Consider the following 15,142-nt stretch of genomic DNA (forward strand, 5'->3'; position numbering starts at 1 on the left):
TAAAAAAGCCTTGCCTGTACCGGAAGTAGCAGACGATATGCGCGTGACGTCACAGGTTGTGGAGCTCCTCACTTCTGCACTTTGTTTACAATCATGGCCACCAGCAGCGAGAGCGATTCGGACCGAGAAAGCAACAATTTCCCCATTAATTTGAGCGAGGATGAAAGATTCGTGGATGAGGAAAGTGAGAGTGAAGGACTAGAGGGCAGTGGGAGCGATTCAGATAGGGAAGATGCTGTGAGAGGCGGGTGGGACCTGATATTCAGCTGGGAATGACTAAAACAGTAAATAAACACAAGACATATATATACTCTATTAGCCACAACACAACCAGGCTTATATTTAATATGCCACAAATTAATCCCGCATAACAAACACCTCCTCCCTCCCGTCCATATAACCCGCCAATACAACTCAAACACCTGCACAACACACTCAATCCCACAGCCCAAAGTACCGTTCACCTCCCCAAAGTTCATACAGCACATATATTTCCCCAAAGTTACGTACGTGACATGCACATAGCGGCACGCACGTACGGGCAAGCGATCAAATGTTTGGAAGCCGCAGCTGCATGCGTACTCACGGTACCGCGTCTGCGCATCCAACTCAAAGTCCTCCTGGTAAGAGTCTCTGTTGTCCCAGTTCTCCACAGGCCAATGGTAAAGCTTGACTGTCATCTTTCGGGAATGTAAACAATGAAACACCGGCTGTGTTATCCGGCACAACAGTCAGGGGGTGCATTCTACGGCGGGGGTGCATTATCCGACACAACACCTGCCGCAATACACCGCTTCCCACCTACAGTTTTCTTCTTTGCAGTCTCCATTGTTCATTGAACAAATTGCAAAAGATTCACCAACACAGATGTCCAGAATACTGTGGAATTTTGCGTTGAAAACAGACGACTTAATAGCTGGCCACCATGCTGTCCCAAAATGTCCTCTACAATTCGTGACGTCACGCGCAGGCGTCATCATACCGAGACGTTTTCAGCAGGATATGTCGCGCAAAATTTAAAATTGCACTTTAGTAAGCTAACCCGGCCGTATTGGCATGTGTTGCAATGTTAAGATTTCATCATTGATATATAAACTATCAGACTGCGTGGTCGGTAGTAGTGGGTTTCAGTAGGCCTTTAACTGCCTTTTTTCTGCTGTTTTGCAAAACTCGTGTCACGTGACTATAAACTTGACACTTCATTGGCTGGTTCTGAGACAGGATCGATTGATTCAGTCTTCATTTACCGGAAGTGAGTCTTGCTTTTGGAAGCAGCAAATATTTAGACACTGAATTTTTCAGCCTTGAATTTTTATACACTGAATTTTTATACACTGAATTTTTAATACACTGATTTTTTTACACTGAATTTTTTTACACTGAATTTTTTTTACACTGAATTTTTCAACATGCATTTTGCTAACATTTTGTTTTCAATGTAATTACCCTAAAATTATGTAAAAAAAACATTTGCTCATAACATTCAAATGCAAAAAATTCAGTTGCATAAATTCAGTGTAAAAAAAGACACAAATTAACCATATTACTAACATACTGTATATCCTATATGATAAACATTTTTTGTGTCTTAAGCACAGCAGCGCAGCCCTTTAGTGGTAAAAAAAAAAAAGAGAAAAAAAAAAAAAGTGGTGTCAAAGATGCACTGTATGACTGATTCTAAAATTCCCATAAAAAGTGGTTTATGTTTCCTGCTTGTTTGAAAACATAGCAAAAGGCCACAGGTAGGAGCAATATAAGATAAGTGTGCAGTTAATGAGAGTCTCCATGGTGATGCACCGTATGGTACACGCAAAATCCTCATTTAAATAAGGCCACTTTACAATTGCACATGCAGTCTAAGTAAACCACACGCAACATGCCCAGTAATAGTACATGCAATTTTATAGATTGCACATGGTGTTTAGCACGATATATTTGGATCTTAGTAAATCAGGCTTTAAGTATTTATTTTTAGTAATGATGTCACTTGAAACAATGCGTCAAGATGCAATGTCGAATTACATTAGTGACATATTTTTCAAATCAGTTTATCACATCGTGCAAGATTCTGACAACGCATCAATGCTTATGATATTATTGTTTTTCACATCCTAAATTAGGTACCAACATATCTTCTAATTTTCAGGCATGGCTCGTGAGTGGCTTTGCATACTAATAAGCAATAGTACTTACTTCACTATGTTCATGGAGCTCCAAGGAGGAGAAGAAGCCTCGATGGCACTAGAGGTCCAGCTAAGAGGCTGGCTCTGTGCTCCACTTAATAATGGATGGCGGGTTACTTCCTTTATTGCTAATAAAAGCAGGCCCTCGTGCTGAATAGCTCAATAGGAGCGCAGAAAAGGAAGATGCTCACATTCTTTGGAGGAAATGAGATATCATGACATAGACTGATTAGTCTGAGAGAATATGGATATTAATACCAAGTCAAAAAGTGAATCCCACATATTTTACAGACTCACTACAGTGTGTGTGTGAAGTATGTCAATAATTAATTTCTTGATTCCTTAATCATTTCTATAGCTTACAGCTAATGAAATCCTCAAATACAGTGCCTCAAACAATTTGATGTACAGTACTGTGTTATTAGATGTGCAGTGCATCTTGAAAGTATTCACAGTGCTTCACTTTTTCACGTTTTGTTATGTTACAGCCTTATTTCAAAATGAAATAAATTCATTTTTGTCCTCAAAATTCTACACACCATATCCTATAATGACAATGTGAAACATTTGTTTTTAGAAATGTTTGCAAATTTTATCAAATTCCATCCATCCATTTTCTACCGCTTATTCCCTTTTGGGGTCGCGGGGGGCGCTGGAGCCTATCTCAGCTACAATCGGGCGGAAGGCGGGGTACACCCTGGACAAGTCGCCACCTCATCGCAGGGCCAACGCAGATAGACAGACAACATTCACACTCACATCCACGCACTAGGGCCAATTTAGTGTTGCCAATCAACTTATCCCCAGGTGCATGTCTTTGGAGGTGGGAGGAAGCCGGAGTACCCGGAGGGAACCCACGCAGTCACGGGGAGGACATGCAAACTCCACACAGAAAGATCCCGAGCCCGGGATTGAACCCAAGACTACTCAGGACCTTCGTATTGTGAGGCAGATGCACTAACCCCTCTGCCACCGTGAAGCCCTATTTTATCAAATTAAAAAACAAAAAAAATTGCATGTACATAATACTCAAAAGCTTGGTGAGCTCTATTTCGGATGAGCTCTGTATCAACTGATCATTCTTGGAATTTTCCTACAGCATAATTGGAGTCCATCTGTGGTAAATTCAGTTGGTTGGACATTATTTAGAAAGGCACACACCTGTCTATATATAAATGTCCATACACTTGACAGTGCATGGCAAAGCACAAACCAAGAATGAAGTCGAAGGAATTGTGTGCAGACCTCTGAGACAGAATTGTCTCGAGGCACAAATCTGGGGAAGGGCACAGAAAATGATTTGCTGCCTTGAAGGTCCCAATCAGCACAGTGGCCTCCATCATCCGTAAACGGAGGAAGTTTGGAACCACCAGGACTCTTCCTAGAGGGCCGGCCGTCTAAACCGAGCAATCGGGGGAGAAGGGCCCTAGTCTGGGAGGTGACCAAGAACCCGATGGTCACTCTGTCAGAGCTACAGCATTCCTCTGTGGAGAGAGGAGCACCTTACAGAAGGACGGCCATCTCTGCAGCAATCCACCAATCAGGCATGTATGGTATAGTGGCCAGACGGAAGCCATTACTTCGTAAACATTTGCTAAAGTGTACCTGAAAGACTCTCAGACCAAAGGAAACAAAATTCTCTGGTCTGAAGAGATAAAGATTCTCTCTTTGGTGTAAATGCCAGGTGTCATGTTTGGAGGAAACTGGGCACAGTAGGCAAATACCATCCTGACATTGAAGCATGGTGGTGGCAGCATCATGCTGTGGGGATGTTTTTCAGCAGCAGGAACTGGTAGATGAGTCAAAATCCAGGGAAAGATGAATGCAGCAATGTACGGAGAAGTCCTGGATGAAAACTTGCTCCAGAGTTCTCTAGAAATCAGATTGGGGCGACGTTTCATCTTTTAGCATGACAATGACCCAAAGCAGACAGCCAACATAGCAAAGTAATGGCTTCAGGACAACTCTGTAAATGTTCTTCAGTGGCCCAGCCAGAGTCGGCTTGAATCCGATTGAGCATCTCTGGAGAGATCTGAAAATGACTGCGCACCGACGCTTCCCATTCAACCTGATGGAGCTTAAGAGGTGCTGCAAAGAGGAATGGGCAAAACTGCCCAAAGACAGGTGTGCCAAGCTTGTGGCATCATATTCAAAAAGACTTGAGGCTGTAATTGTTATCAAAGGTGCATCAACAACGGCTGTGAATAGTCCATGACGATGACTTCTGTTTTATTTGATTTGCCGTTTTACGACCGTGTTAAGGCACCATTTGGAAAACAGTTAAGGTATGCATTGACACTAGCAGTTGTTACTAAATTATCCTCTCTCTTATTAATCTACTTGTTCAATTCATTTTAATATATGTCTACTTTCTGCTGTAATGTGGTCTAGGTTGTTAAACTTTTCTAAGCACTTATTTGTTTCTGTTGTTAAAGATAGCTTAGCTATCAGTATGCTTGCTCCTGGCTTGCTCTTGGTGTGTAACATGTTTAGCCTATACCTCCAATGATAATAACACTCGATAATGACACTTAAGATACTAAGAACTGCAGTTTATTTGCTGTAATGGAAGTGATTATTATTATCTTAGTGGAGCGGGTTCACACTGTATATGGTGACACACAATTAGCTGCTAGCCTCTTGTAGGGAATCAACGTTTGTGATCGATATAAAAAGGCATTAGTCTGCAATGGCGAAAATCACAAAACACGCCTGATGTTGATCGGAGCCCGATCAATCAACTCATCCCCATCGTGTACGTATGCATTATAAGGAACAACTTTTGTAACCTGTCTTGAAATGGTTTTATTATAATATCTATGCGAAAAATACATACATACATAGAGGCTGCAATATATCGCAAAATGGATTTTAGGTCATATCGCATATCCTTACTTTTGGATGTTGCACAAGCTACTTAGTCTGGCAGTGCCTTTCAGCACAATTAATTGTTGGGCAGCACAAAGAAAATAACATACTAAGGTTTTATTTCTCAATTAATGGAAATATTAGTCATTACAAAAGTAGTCGTCAGAAGCAGCATTACAAACAAGGTCCAATCAGATTGTGGCGTGATAATACAAGTGATTCAATGTGTTACATCTCAGGAGTTAGTTTAACTAGGTAGTGTTTATGGCACACAGGAACACTTGTGGACATTCCTGCATCCTTCAGGCAGCAGTGGGATTTATTGTGTCTGTGATAAAGCCCTGCGGTGTGTATTCAGCTATATTTGAAATTCAGAACGGACAAAGAAGGTTGGATAACTCTGCTGGAAAAAAAAAAAACCCAGCTCCGGTGCATTTGTTTACTCCCAGGCCACAACTGCAAAGACAATGAAATATGTATTTTCAATGCTCATCGCTCAAACCGGGCTGAAATGTCAGCCTCATCTTTCTCTCCATAGGACAGCAATTACTTAAGCTGATTAAATGCAGAGGTAATAAAAGTGTTTGTTTACATGGGGCGTGAATTGTTGCTGTTTTAATGAATCGTCTGACCGAATGTCAAGCATAATCCTCGTTTTTTCTCTTGGAAATTAAATTTTGCAGCGATATGCCAGCTTTTCAAATACGATTGTGACTTGAAGTGATGGTTTCTCTGATATTCAGGAGATCAAGGAATCAAGAATATTGCGACAATAAGCTTTTTTGCGTCATTATGCGTCTCAGCATTCCAGTCACATTTTGCTCAGCCACCCTATCACATCTTTTCTCAAGTCAGAGGTCTCCCTCCACTCTCATATATTTTTCCTCATGTAGAACAAAAAATGAAACCCTTTAATTCCGCAAAGACTTACATCCTATGTAAATTGTTATGTAGGAAACTTTAGTTTGAACAATAGAAAGACACATTTACAGTATTTTATTTCAGTGTTTTAGCATTGTTTTTAATAGTGTGTTATTTTCACACTGTTAACACATTATTAACACATTGTTTAAACATTTTCTGAGGTTCCAACTATGGATGTCCAATACAACTTTTTCCACTTGTAATTCATTACCGATATTGGAGTTTAGAGTATTGGCTGATACTGATATTAATACCATACAACACAGGTATCAAACTCAAGGCCCTGGGGAGCGATCAACGGTTTATCTTTCTTACTAAAAGTATTCGTTCTTTCAATTTTGCCCAAATTTTTTTTGCATGTACTGCATGTGATTAAATGTTTAACTTTTAATATTATCTGATCATGCAACAAACATTATATTAACATATTTGTTTGTTGAAATAAAAATTATTACTTTGACTCATGATTTCAAAGCAAGTTATCTACCAATTTGTGCGTAAAAAAAATATAATCAAACACATCGGCAATTTTGTAATAATATCATGAGGTGATTATACATTAACATTGATAAATATTAATATTTCCTTGGTCCTCTGAAAAGTGTTCCTTATTGAAAACGAGTTTGACACCCCTGCTATACAATATTAGCACAAATCATAGTACAAACTTGTATTACTATTTTATTGATCAAGTAAAATGACCAAGATAACAATGGTAGTTTTGAAAAACACTAACCTTATGACAGATTTATGAATTTGAAATGGAGTGTTAATTGGTTTTTGGTGACATTTAGTAGTAGGGTTGGGTACCGAATTCGTTATTTTTATAAGTACAGACCGAACTCCGTTGGTACTACTGGGTAGCGATTTATGACAAATCAAACAGTGCCATATTTCGATACCATTGTTGCATGTGACGTCACGTACGTTTGCAGACTTGTCACGTCTGGTTGCAGCTTGTCGCATCTGATTGCAGACTAAACACAGGCTCAGGGAAACAATCACTCAAGCAGCACTGGCGGCGGACTCAGACAAACTCCCTCTAAGTAATTCAACGTTCAACACCAAAAAAGCAAGTATTCTTGGTAGAAAACACTCAAATATAAAGTAAGGCTCCACTTTTTCAAAATGCGCTGGCTTGATGCTAAAAGTAATTTATACTGAATATGACATAGACAGGTTACTATTAGCATTAGTGGTTTTACATAGCGATTTCAACACAACCAATTGTGTTAATGAAAACTACAACTAATATGAATGTTACAATCAAACAACTGGTGTATAATAAGCACAGTACTTATAGTATAAACACATTGTAGAGCGCACCATAACACATTCAGCTTAATGGAAAAAACGACTTCCTCGTTAGACAACATATCATAGATAGCCTACACAGTCCTGTCTCGGAAGTTCAACTGCATTGCAAATGAGAGTCAATTGGAATTGAAAAACAAGTTATAACTACTGGACAGCACATTTATCATAATAGCTTATTTTTAGATGTTACATTGAAAAATAACATGTTATTATCAAACAATTAGCATGTATTAACACACACACAAAAGTACCGAAAATGTGTACAATGGAGTACCGATATCAATTCCCAGGTACCGGTATTGATTCCCAGGTACCGGGAATTGGTATGATATAGCTTCAAATGTGAATGGTACCCATCCCTATTTTAATGGTCACAATCATTCATTAACTTAAGCACATGATGTAGACACATTTGTTACTGGACACTTTCTAATACGCTTCTGCCTTGGAGACTTTGTATCTGCAAGTAATATGCGATGATAATTATTTCAAACATTTTATATTGACAAATGTCATGTTCTAGACTGAAATATTGTTCAATTATAGTCATTACATACAGTTTGTCTAGCTTGTGTGCTATTTTGTGCTGAGCTGTTGTGTAGCTGCTATCTCATAGCAGCCTATAGACTACCACAGTAATTCTCAAACTGTGGTACGTGTACCACTAGTGGTATACGGGCTCTATCTAGTGGTACGTCATAGATTTGATTCATTATTTAGGTACAGTGTTTTATTTTCCTATATTCAAACACACTGTTAACACTGTGTGTAATGTTACAGAGGCCAAAAATATTAAATATAATTGTTAAATAAAACTATTGTGCTACTCTATTTTAATGTTGGTCATTATAGTGGTGAGCTAAGTGTTTTCTGAGGTGGTACTTGGTGAAAAAAGTTTGAGAACCGCTGTACTACCACCGTGTTTACTTTTTGTAAATGACTTCATTAAAATACAAGAAAATACCGCACTTGTGTGTTTATTGGAGGACATTGAGCTGTTTGCACAAGTAAACACGCAGCAGGACTGCTTGTACAGAAGCTTATTTTGAAAATTTTAGGTGAAAGCCGATATCATCCGACACATTTTTTTTTTTTGCTTATAAAGGTACTGGTTTCGAATATCAATATCGAATTGGGACACCCATAGTTCCAACTCAAAAAATTGGACAAAAGCCACTAACTAATTAAAGGCCCTGTGGATTATTTGGCTGCTGCATAATGAAGCCCATCAACAGAATTTGGTTTCTTGTTGTCTCAGTGAGATTGAGCAGGCCAGCTGTTGTGTAGCGTGGAACTCTCGTACAGGATTTGTACTACATAATACTGATTAAAGATGTCTATTATAAGAAGTTGAAGTAGAAAGAATTTGACAGAGGGAGGTGAAGTATATTAAACAAGAGTGTATGAGAACAAGTGGAAAAAATATGTGCACTGGTGTTCTATGAGGGATGTAATAGACTTCCAATTGATATACAGTACATTTTGCACTGGAACTTGATTGACCAAGACAAAGCTCGAATAGCTTGTGTGTAGCAATAAAATTTAACATTTCAGACAAAGCATACACGCTGACAAAAGGTAATAACATTGCACGTACCACAGCGTTACCATAACAAGTCAGTCACCCATTAAAGACTGCTACTGGGTAAATTATAGGTTGTGTTAATTAAATGCTGCTAGATTGGCAGCGCGTTACAAAGTTAATTGAGGAATGAATAATGTTTACCTGTCAAAATAAAGGCTGTTCTTCAAGTACTTTAGTGGCATGCTGTATAACACAATAGGCATGAGCTTTAATTAGGAGTAGACACGTTAGCTATCACAAGTTTGCTCACACATGCACAATGTTGCTCGTGTTGGAAGAAAATATTCTTGTTTGAATGTAAATAGGGCTGATTTTTTTTACCATACCTTCTTACAAAGAGTTACCAATCAAACCAAGCAGTTTGTGACTTGCAGGGTAAAAACTCCAGATACAATGCAGGTGGTTCAAGCCCAACCAATAACCACCTTCTTTGTTGTTTGCAGTAAAATCTAACTACATGTTTTGTAAAAGATAACAGTGTTTGTTTCAAATGGGAATAATGCAATGTAATAGTAAAAAAATATATAATCAACTCAACAAAAGGCAATTTTCCCATAAGAAATAATGTACCGGTAAATTGAAATTACCAATCCAGACAACCAAAATATTCTTACGGAGAGAATAATTATAGTTTTATATGTAGAAAACGATGTGAAATACATATCAATGATGAACATTAAAACATTATTTTAACTTTCATAGAAGGCTCTTGTTGGCGAAGAGGGCAATGAAAGGAGAGGAGCGAGCCTGACGAACGCCACCTATGTACTTTACTACGAGTACTTTTTTACATTTTATTGTGTTTCACCTTCTTTACCAAATTGCTGGTACTCAAAACTTTCTTTAGCCCCAAGGTGGGTTATTTTGCAGTTGTACTCAATGAAAAAAAGCAGCGAGAGAGTCATCAAACTTAGATTTCTTTGCGTACTGACTTCTGCAGAATAATACGTAGGCAACTAAGTAGTTTATTTTGTAAAATGTTTGGCCGTGCTATAACCAGTGCTCTGAAAATTACATTTAAAAAGTAATTAATTATAGTTACTTGTTACTTTACTAAAAAAGTAAGTGAATTACTAACATGATTACTCTTTAATGAATGTAATTAGATACTGGGGAAAGTAATTAAGTCGTTACTCTAAAAAAAAAAAAAACTTTATATATCTGGCATATGCATTTGAAAGATGTTTAATATAAGAACACAGTGTGCGGAGTATGTGCCTTTAAAAGGCGGGGCCTGTTACCTAATGACGTATGACGTCATCGAGGGTTTCAACATAGCTGTTTTTTTAGCTTTAGCTGTTAGCAGCGCACTTTGTCGGCTTTGAAACCAGCTCTTTTGAATCTTTTCACCGGATTGTGTTACCTCTGCTTAGTAAAGAGATTGAATGTGCTTAGATGGCTGTTATATTTTCCTGTCAACAAACGGGGTATATTTTGGATGGCAAGTTTGTCACTTCAATCCTTTATGTTAAGTACGTCTACCTCAGCCTGACCTCAAGATGCGGCCAGACTGCAAAACCCTGCAAAAAGAGGCTTCCAAACATGCGTGCAAGCTTATGCCAAAAAGCATGAACCTTATAATTTGATTCTTTGCCATTATAAAACATGAGTAGGCAACATTGTAACATGTATAAACCAAAAAAGGCAAATCTAATCACGGTACCCTTTAAACTAATACCTCTATACCAGTTCTACACTATTACTACTAATCAATACAATAGCTAATTTTCACTATTATCATTGAAAAGGGAAAATTTCCTGCTACAAATTGTGCAGTGGTCCTCACTCCATGAAGTATGTCCATTTAATTTGGCAACTGACATGAAAACAAAGTCAGTTCCAAATATTGTATGGCAAACACTTTGCTTGATAGTGTTGATGCTTGTGTCTTTGTGCGTGTTGTCTCGGTATACAAGTGCTCTTGGACATATGCCACGTTCTTTCAACACCAGTACAGAGGGCATGTCAGCCGTGAGGATCGAAGGAAAAGAGGTGTAATGAGAGTGCAGTTAATAAGCTCCTACTGACAACAGGGTGTCATTAAATGTCATCAGCATAATTATTTGGAGTCTATTTTGAAGAGTAAACTACTAAATCATTGAAAAAACGGGCACCGGCAGTAGTTAATACAGAGCAATACAACCCCCATCAGGCACACATCAAACATAAATTTTGCCTGGGCCAGTCCACCAGGAAGTAAGAAAATCATTAGTTATAATGGTCGCCTCTGTACAAGACATCGAATTAGCCTCATATGGTGACATAGTGCAGGCTCGACAGATGACAGAGCAACAGGAAATGGAATTGGCGAGTGCAGGCAGCAGACAGGAGGTAGGCGGTTAGACGAGAGAAAGCAAAAACAGGGGTAAGCTCAGGAGTGGCATCTGTACACATTCATATCTTGTACATGCAGACTAGCTTTACTGTTAACTTTGCCCCTCTGTCATTTTCAGCGGGGTTCTCTTATCTAATTAAGAAAACATGCATGCATGACTGCATTATGATATCTTGTTCACACGCTGTAGAGCTGCACGAGCAAACATGAGCTCATCAGTGCACAAATGGCTCAAATTGCAAAGCAAAGCCAGCAAAAATAATACTGTTTTTATACTTTATCACAGTTCTAACATGGGCCCAGTTAGTTATCTCTGTTTATCCTTGTCCTAACATGAGAATGTAGGCAGCTTTGTACCATCGCTAACTCTCAGCCTGAAGAGGACACTAGCAAATTCAAACAATAGGTTGTATTGTTAGAACAGCTGCATTTTTTAATGAAAAAACGGTGGGCACCAACCACATACTGTAGGTTGTCGACATACTGGGAAAACAAATATAATGCGCTGTACTAAAAGGGATTTTGTATTTTCATTTATCGTCCAGTGTCCATCTTATAAACTGCAACTTCTCAACCAATTTTAGCTATTCAACAAACGTAGCAACATATCACAAGCCACATCACGGTCTGGTCAGCTGTTGCCAGACAAAAGCTAATGATGCCAATAAAATAATTAGCATATGCCATTGAAACTTGTTCAAAGGACCTATCTAATATCAGAATCACAACCTTTATTGTCATTATAAAGCAGAGCTATTAAAGTGGCCGGGGGGAATCCGGCCCAGGAATGACACCATACCATACCAGTTCAAAACTTGGGAGACAAATACTTTTGCAGAAAATCCGTAAAAACAAAAAGTGCCCCTTTTGTATACATTTTTGTGTATATATATATATATATATATATATATATATATATATATATATATATATATATATATGTGTGTGTGTGTGTGTATATATTTATATATATATATATATATATGTATATATATATATATATGTATATATATATGTATATATATATATATATGTATATATATATATATATATATATATATATGTATATATATATATATATATATATATATATATATATGTGTGTGTGTGTATATATTTATATATATATATATATATATATATATATATATATGTGTGTATATATATATATATATATATATATATATATATATATATATATATATGTATATATATATGTGTATATATATATACAGACACACATATACATATACATGTGTGCGTGTATGAATAAAGTCATACACACACACGTTATTAAAAAAAAGTATATATATATATATACACTTTTTATTTATATATATATATATATATATACACTTTTTATTTATATATGTATATATATATATATATATATATATATATATATATATATATATATATATATATATATATATATATATATCTTAGAGATGTCCGATAATGGCTTTTTTGCCGATATCCGATATTCCGATATTGTCCAACTCTTAATTACAGACTCCGATATCAACCGATACTGATATATACAGTCGTGGAATTAACACATTATGATGCCTACTTTTGTTGTGATGCCCCGCTGGATGCATTAAACAATGTAACAAGGTTTTCCAAAATGAATCAACTCAAGTTATGGGGAAAAAAATGCCAACATGGCACTGCCATATTTATTATTGAAGTCACAAAGTGCATTATTTTTATTAACATGCCTAAAAACTGCAGCTTGGAATTTGGGACATGCGGAGGTTGAGGTGGGCGGGGTTGGGGGGGGGGCTAAGGGGTAGCGGGGGGGGGGGGGGGGGTGTATATTGTAGCGACCCGGAAGAGTTAGTGCTGCAAGGGGCTCTGGGTATTTGTTCTGTTGTGTTTATGTTGTGTTACGGTGCGGATGTTCTCCCGAAATGTGTTTGTCATTTTTGTTTGGTGTGGGTTCACAGTGTGGCGCATATTTGTAACAGTGTTAAAGTTGTTTATACGGCCACCCTCAGTGTGACCAGTTTGGCTGTTGACCAAGTATGCTTGCATTCACTTGTGTGTGTGAAAAGCCGTAGGTATTATGTGATTAGGTCGGCACGCAAAGGCAGTGCTTTTAAGGTTTATTGGCGCTCTGTACTTCTCCCTACATCCGTGTACCACTCCGTACAGTGGCGTTTTAAAAAGTCATACATTTTACTTTTTGAAACCGATACCGATAATTTCCGATATTACTTTTTAAAGCATTTATCGGCAGTCCGATATTATCGGACATCTCTAATACCTCTACATACATATCAGAGTCCCCCCCCCCAGTTTGAAATCTCCATGTGGCGGTGGAGGCGTGGCTAGGGGGCGTGGTCAATGCAACATCATCATAAATTTGCTTAATTGTTGTTGATGCATATATATATATATATATATATATTTAATATACATATTTTTCATACTAAAATTATTAAAAATAAGTCTGTGTTATTAGTAATTAGTATGACCATTTTTGTTATATTTTGCTGTATTTTTTTAATAACTGTTATTATTAAACAATGTAACACAGGATGTATACCAGTGGCAGAGGATGGTCTTTCAAGTAGGGTAAGCTATTTTTCAGCTACTCTTTAAACATGAGTACGGTCTCCAATAACAGATAAAATATATAAACATGCTAGATTTTATACAAAGAAAACTTCACTTAAAAAAATTATAAATATGTCCATATCAAAAGGAACAACGGAATGAAGTTTAAAAAATCCTTTGGCAGTGTTTTATGATTCAAGATTGAGGATTCGCTCATTTTGCTATCAATAAAAAAGGGATTCAGCCCAGACAGATCATCCAATCATCATGCGGAAGCCCGGCGACCCCCTTTCAAACATTCTTATTCTTCCGCTCAACTTTTGTGAGTGGGACAATTAGAGTATTTATCCAATGATTGTCTCGTTTGGCTGCAGCACTGTGACGCTACCACATCAATGAAAAAAGCTGCGGCAACTGTCGACAAAGCAGCTGATTCTAAACAAGAGTTAAACGCATCCTAACGCATGATTGAAATGCAACCACAAAATAACATATTTGACCACCTTTTTATATTTTAGGGGAAGCTGAACTCCCCTTGCAGTCCTTAGCAATCGCCACTGCTGTATATCTGGCATTACATGTTAAAACAATGCCGCGGGTAAGAGAAGTTGGCAAGTCAGATCCATAACTTCAGGACAGGGATTGGCTCTAAAGGCTGGGTGGGTCTGGCTAGAGTGCAAATCAGAGCTGTGCGCGTCCCGCCGCTGGAAAGCCACCGCCCCGTCGCCCAAGCCACCAGCCGCCAGAGCAAAGTTGCGGCCGCGCGGCATCACCTACTCGTATCGCCGAGGCTCCAAACACTTGCGTGCGTCTTGCTTACGATTGATCAAAGTTTTTCAGTGGCCCCATTTTCTGCGCATTACTAGTCAATAGTGCTTAAATAATATAGGCGATATATACATTCATACAATATATTACTTACTTAAAATCCAAAAGGTGTGGCGGCTTCAAATTAGCCGTGGTACCGCATCACGATCAGATAGATACGGGGAAACCCTGTATACTAGGGCTGTGAATTTTTGGGTGTCCCACGATTCGATTCAATATCGATTCTTGGGGTCACGATTCGATTCAAAATCTTTTTTTTTTTTCAATTCAACACTATTCTCGATTCAAAAACGATTTTTTTCCCGATTCAAAACTATTCTCTATTCATTCAATACATAGGATTTCAGCAGGATCTATCCCAGTCTGCTGACATGCAAGCAGAGTAGTAGAATTTTGTAAAAAGCTTTTATAATTGAAAAGGACAATGTTTTACCAACTGATTGCAACAATGTACATTTGTTTTAACTATTAAATGAACCAAAAATATGACTTATTTTATCTTTGTGAAAATATTGGACACAGTGTGTTGTCAAGCTTATG

At 37.8% G+C, this 15,142-nt stretch overlaps 2 protein-coding genes across 12 annotated transcripts in view; one reads left to right on the forward strand and one right to left on the reverse strand.

The window, feature by feature from the left end:
- Positions 1-15,142, reverse strand: part of usp1 (ubiquitin specific peptidase 1) — a 198,289-nt gene that overhangs the window by 147,709 nt on the left and 35,438 nt on the right. The gene's annotated exons all lie outside the window — the stretch shown is intronic.
- The window catches only part of kank4 (KN motif and ankyrin repeat domains 4), a 180,399-nt gene that overhangs the window by 124,456 nt on the left and 40,801 nt on the right, over positions 1-15,142 (forward strand). The window contains exon 1 of one of the 4 annotated variants that reach the window (XM_061975701.2): positions 11,175-11,208. The exons of the other annotated variants lie outside the window; for them this stretch is intronic. The gene's annotated coding sequence lies outside the window, so the exon portion shown is untranslated. Of the gene's footprint in view, positions 1-11,174; positions 11,209-15,142 lie in introns of those variants that run through there. 4 annotated transcript variants of the gene reach the window in all.

Source organism: Nerophis lumbriciformis, linkage group LG14 (assembly GCF_033978685.3).
Source record: "Nerophis lumbriciformis linkage group LG14, RoL_Nlum_v2.1, whole genome shotgun sequence".
Taxonomy (NCBI): domain Eukaryota; kingdom Metazoa; phylum Chordata; class Actinopteri; order Syngnathiformes; family Syngnathidae; genus Nerophis; species Nerophis lumbriciformis.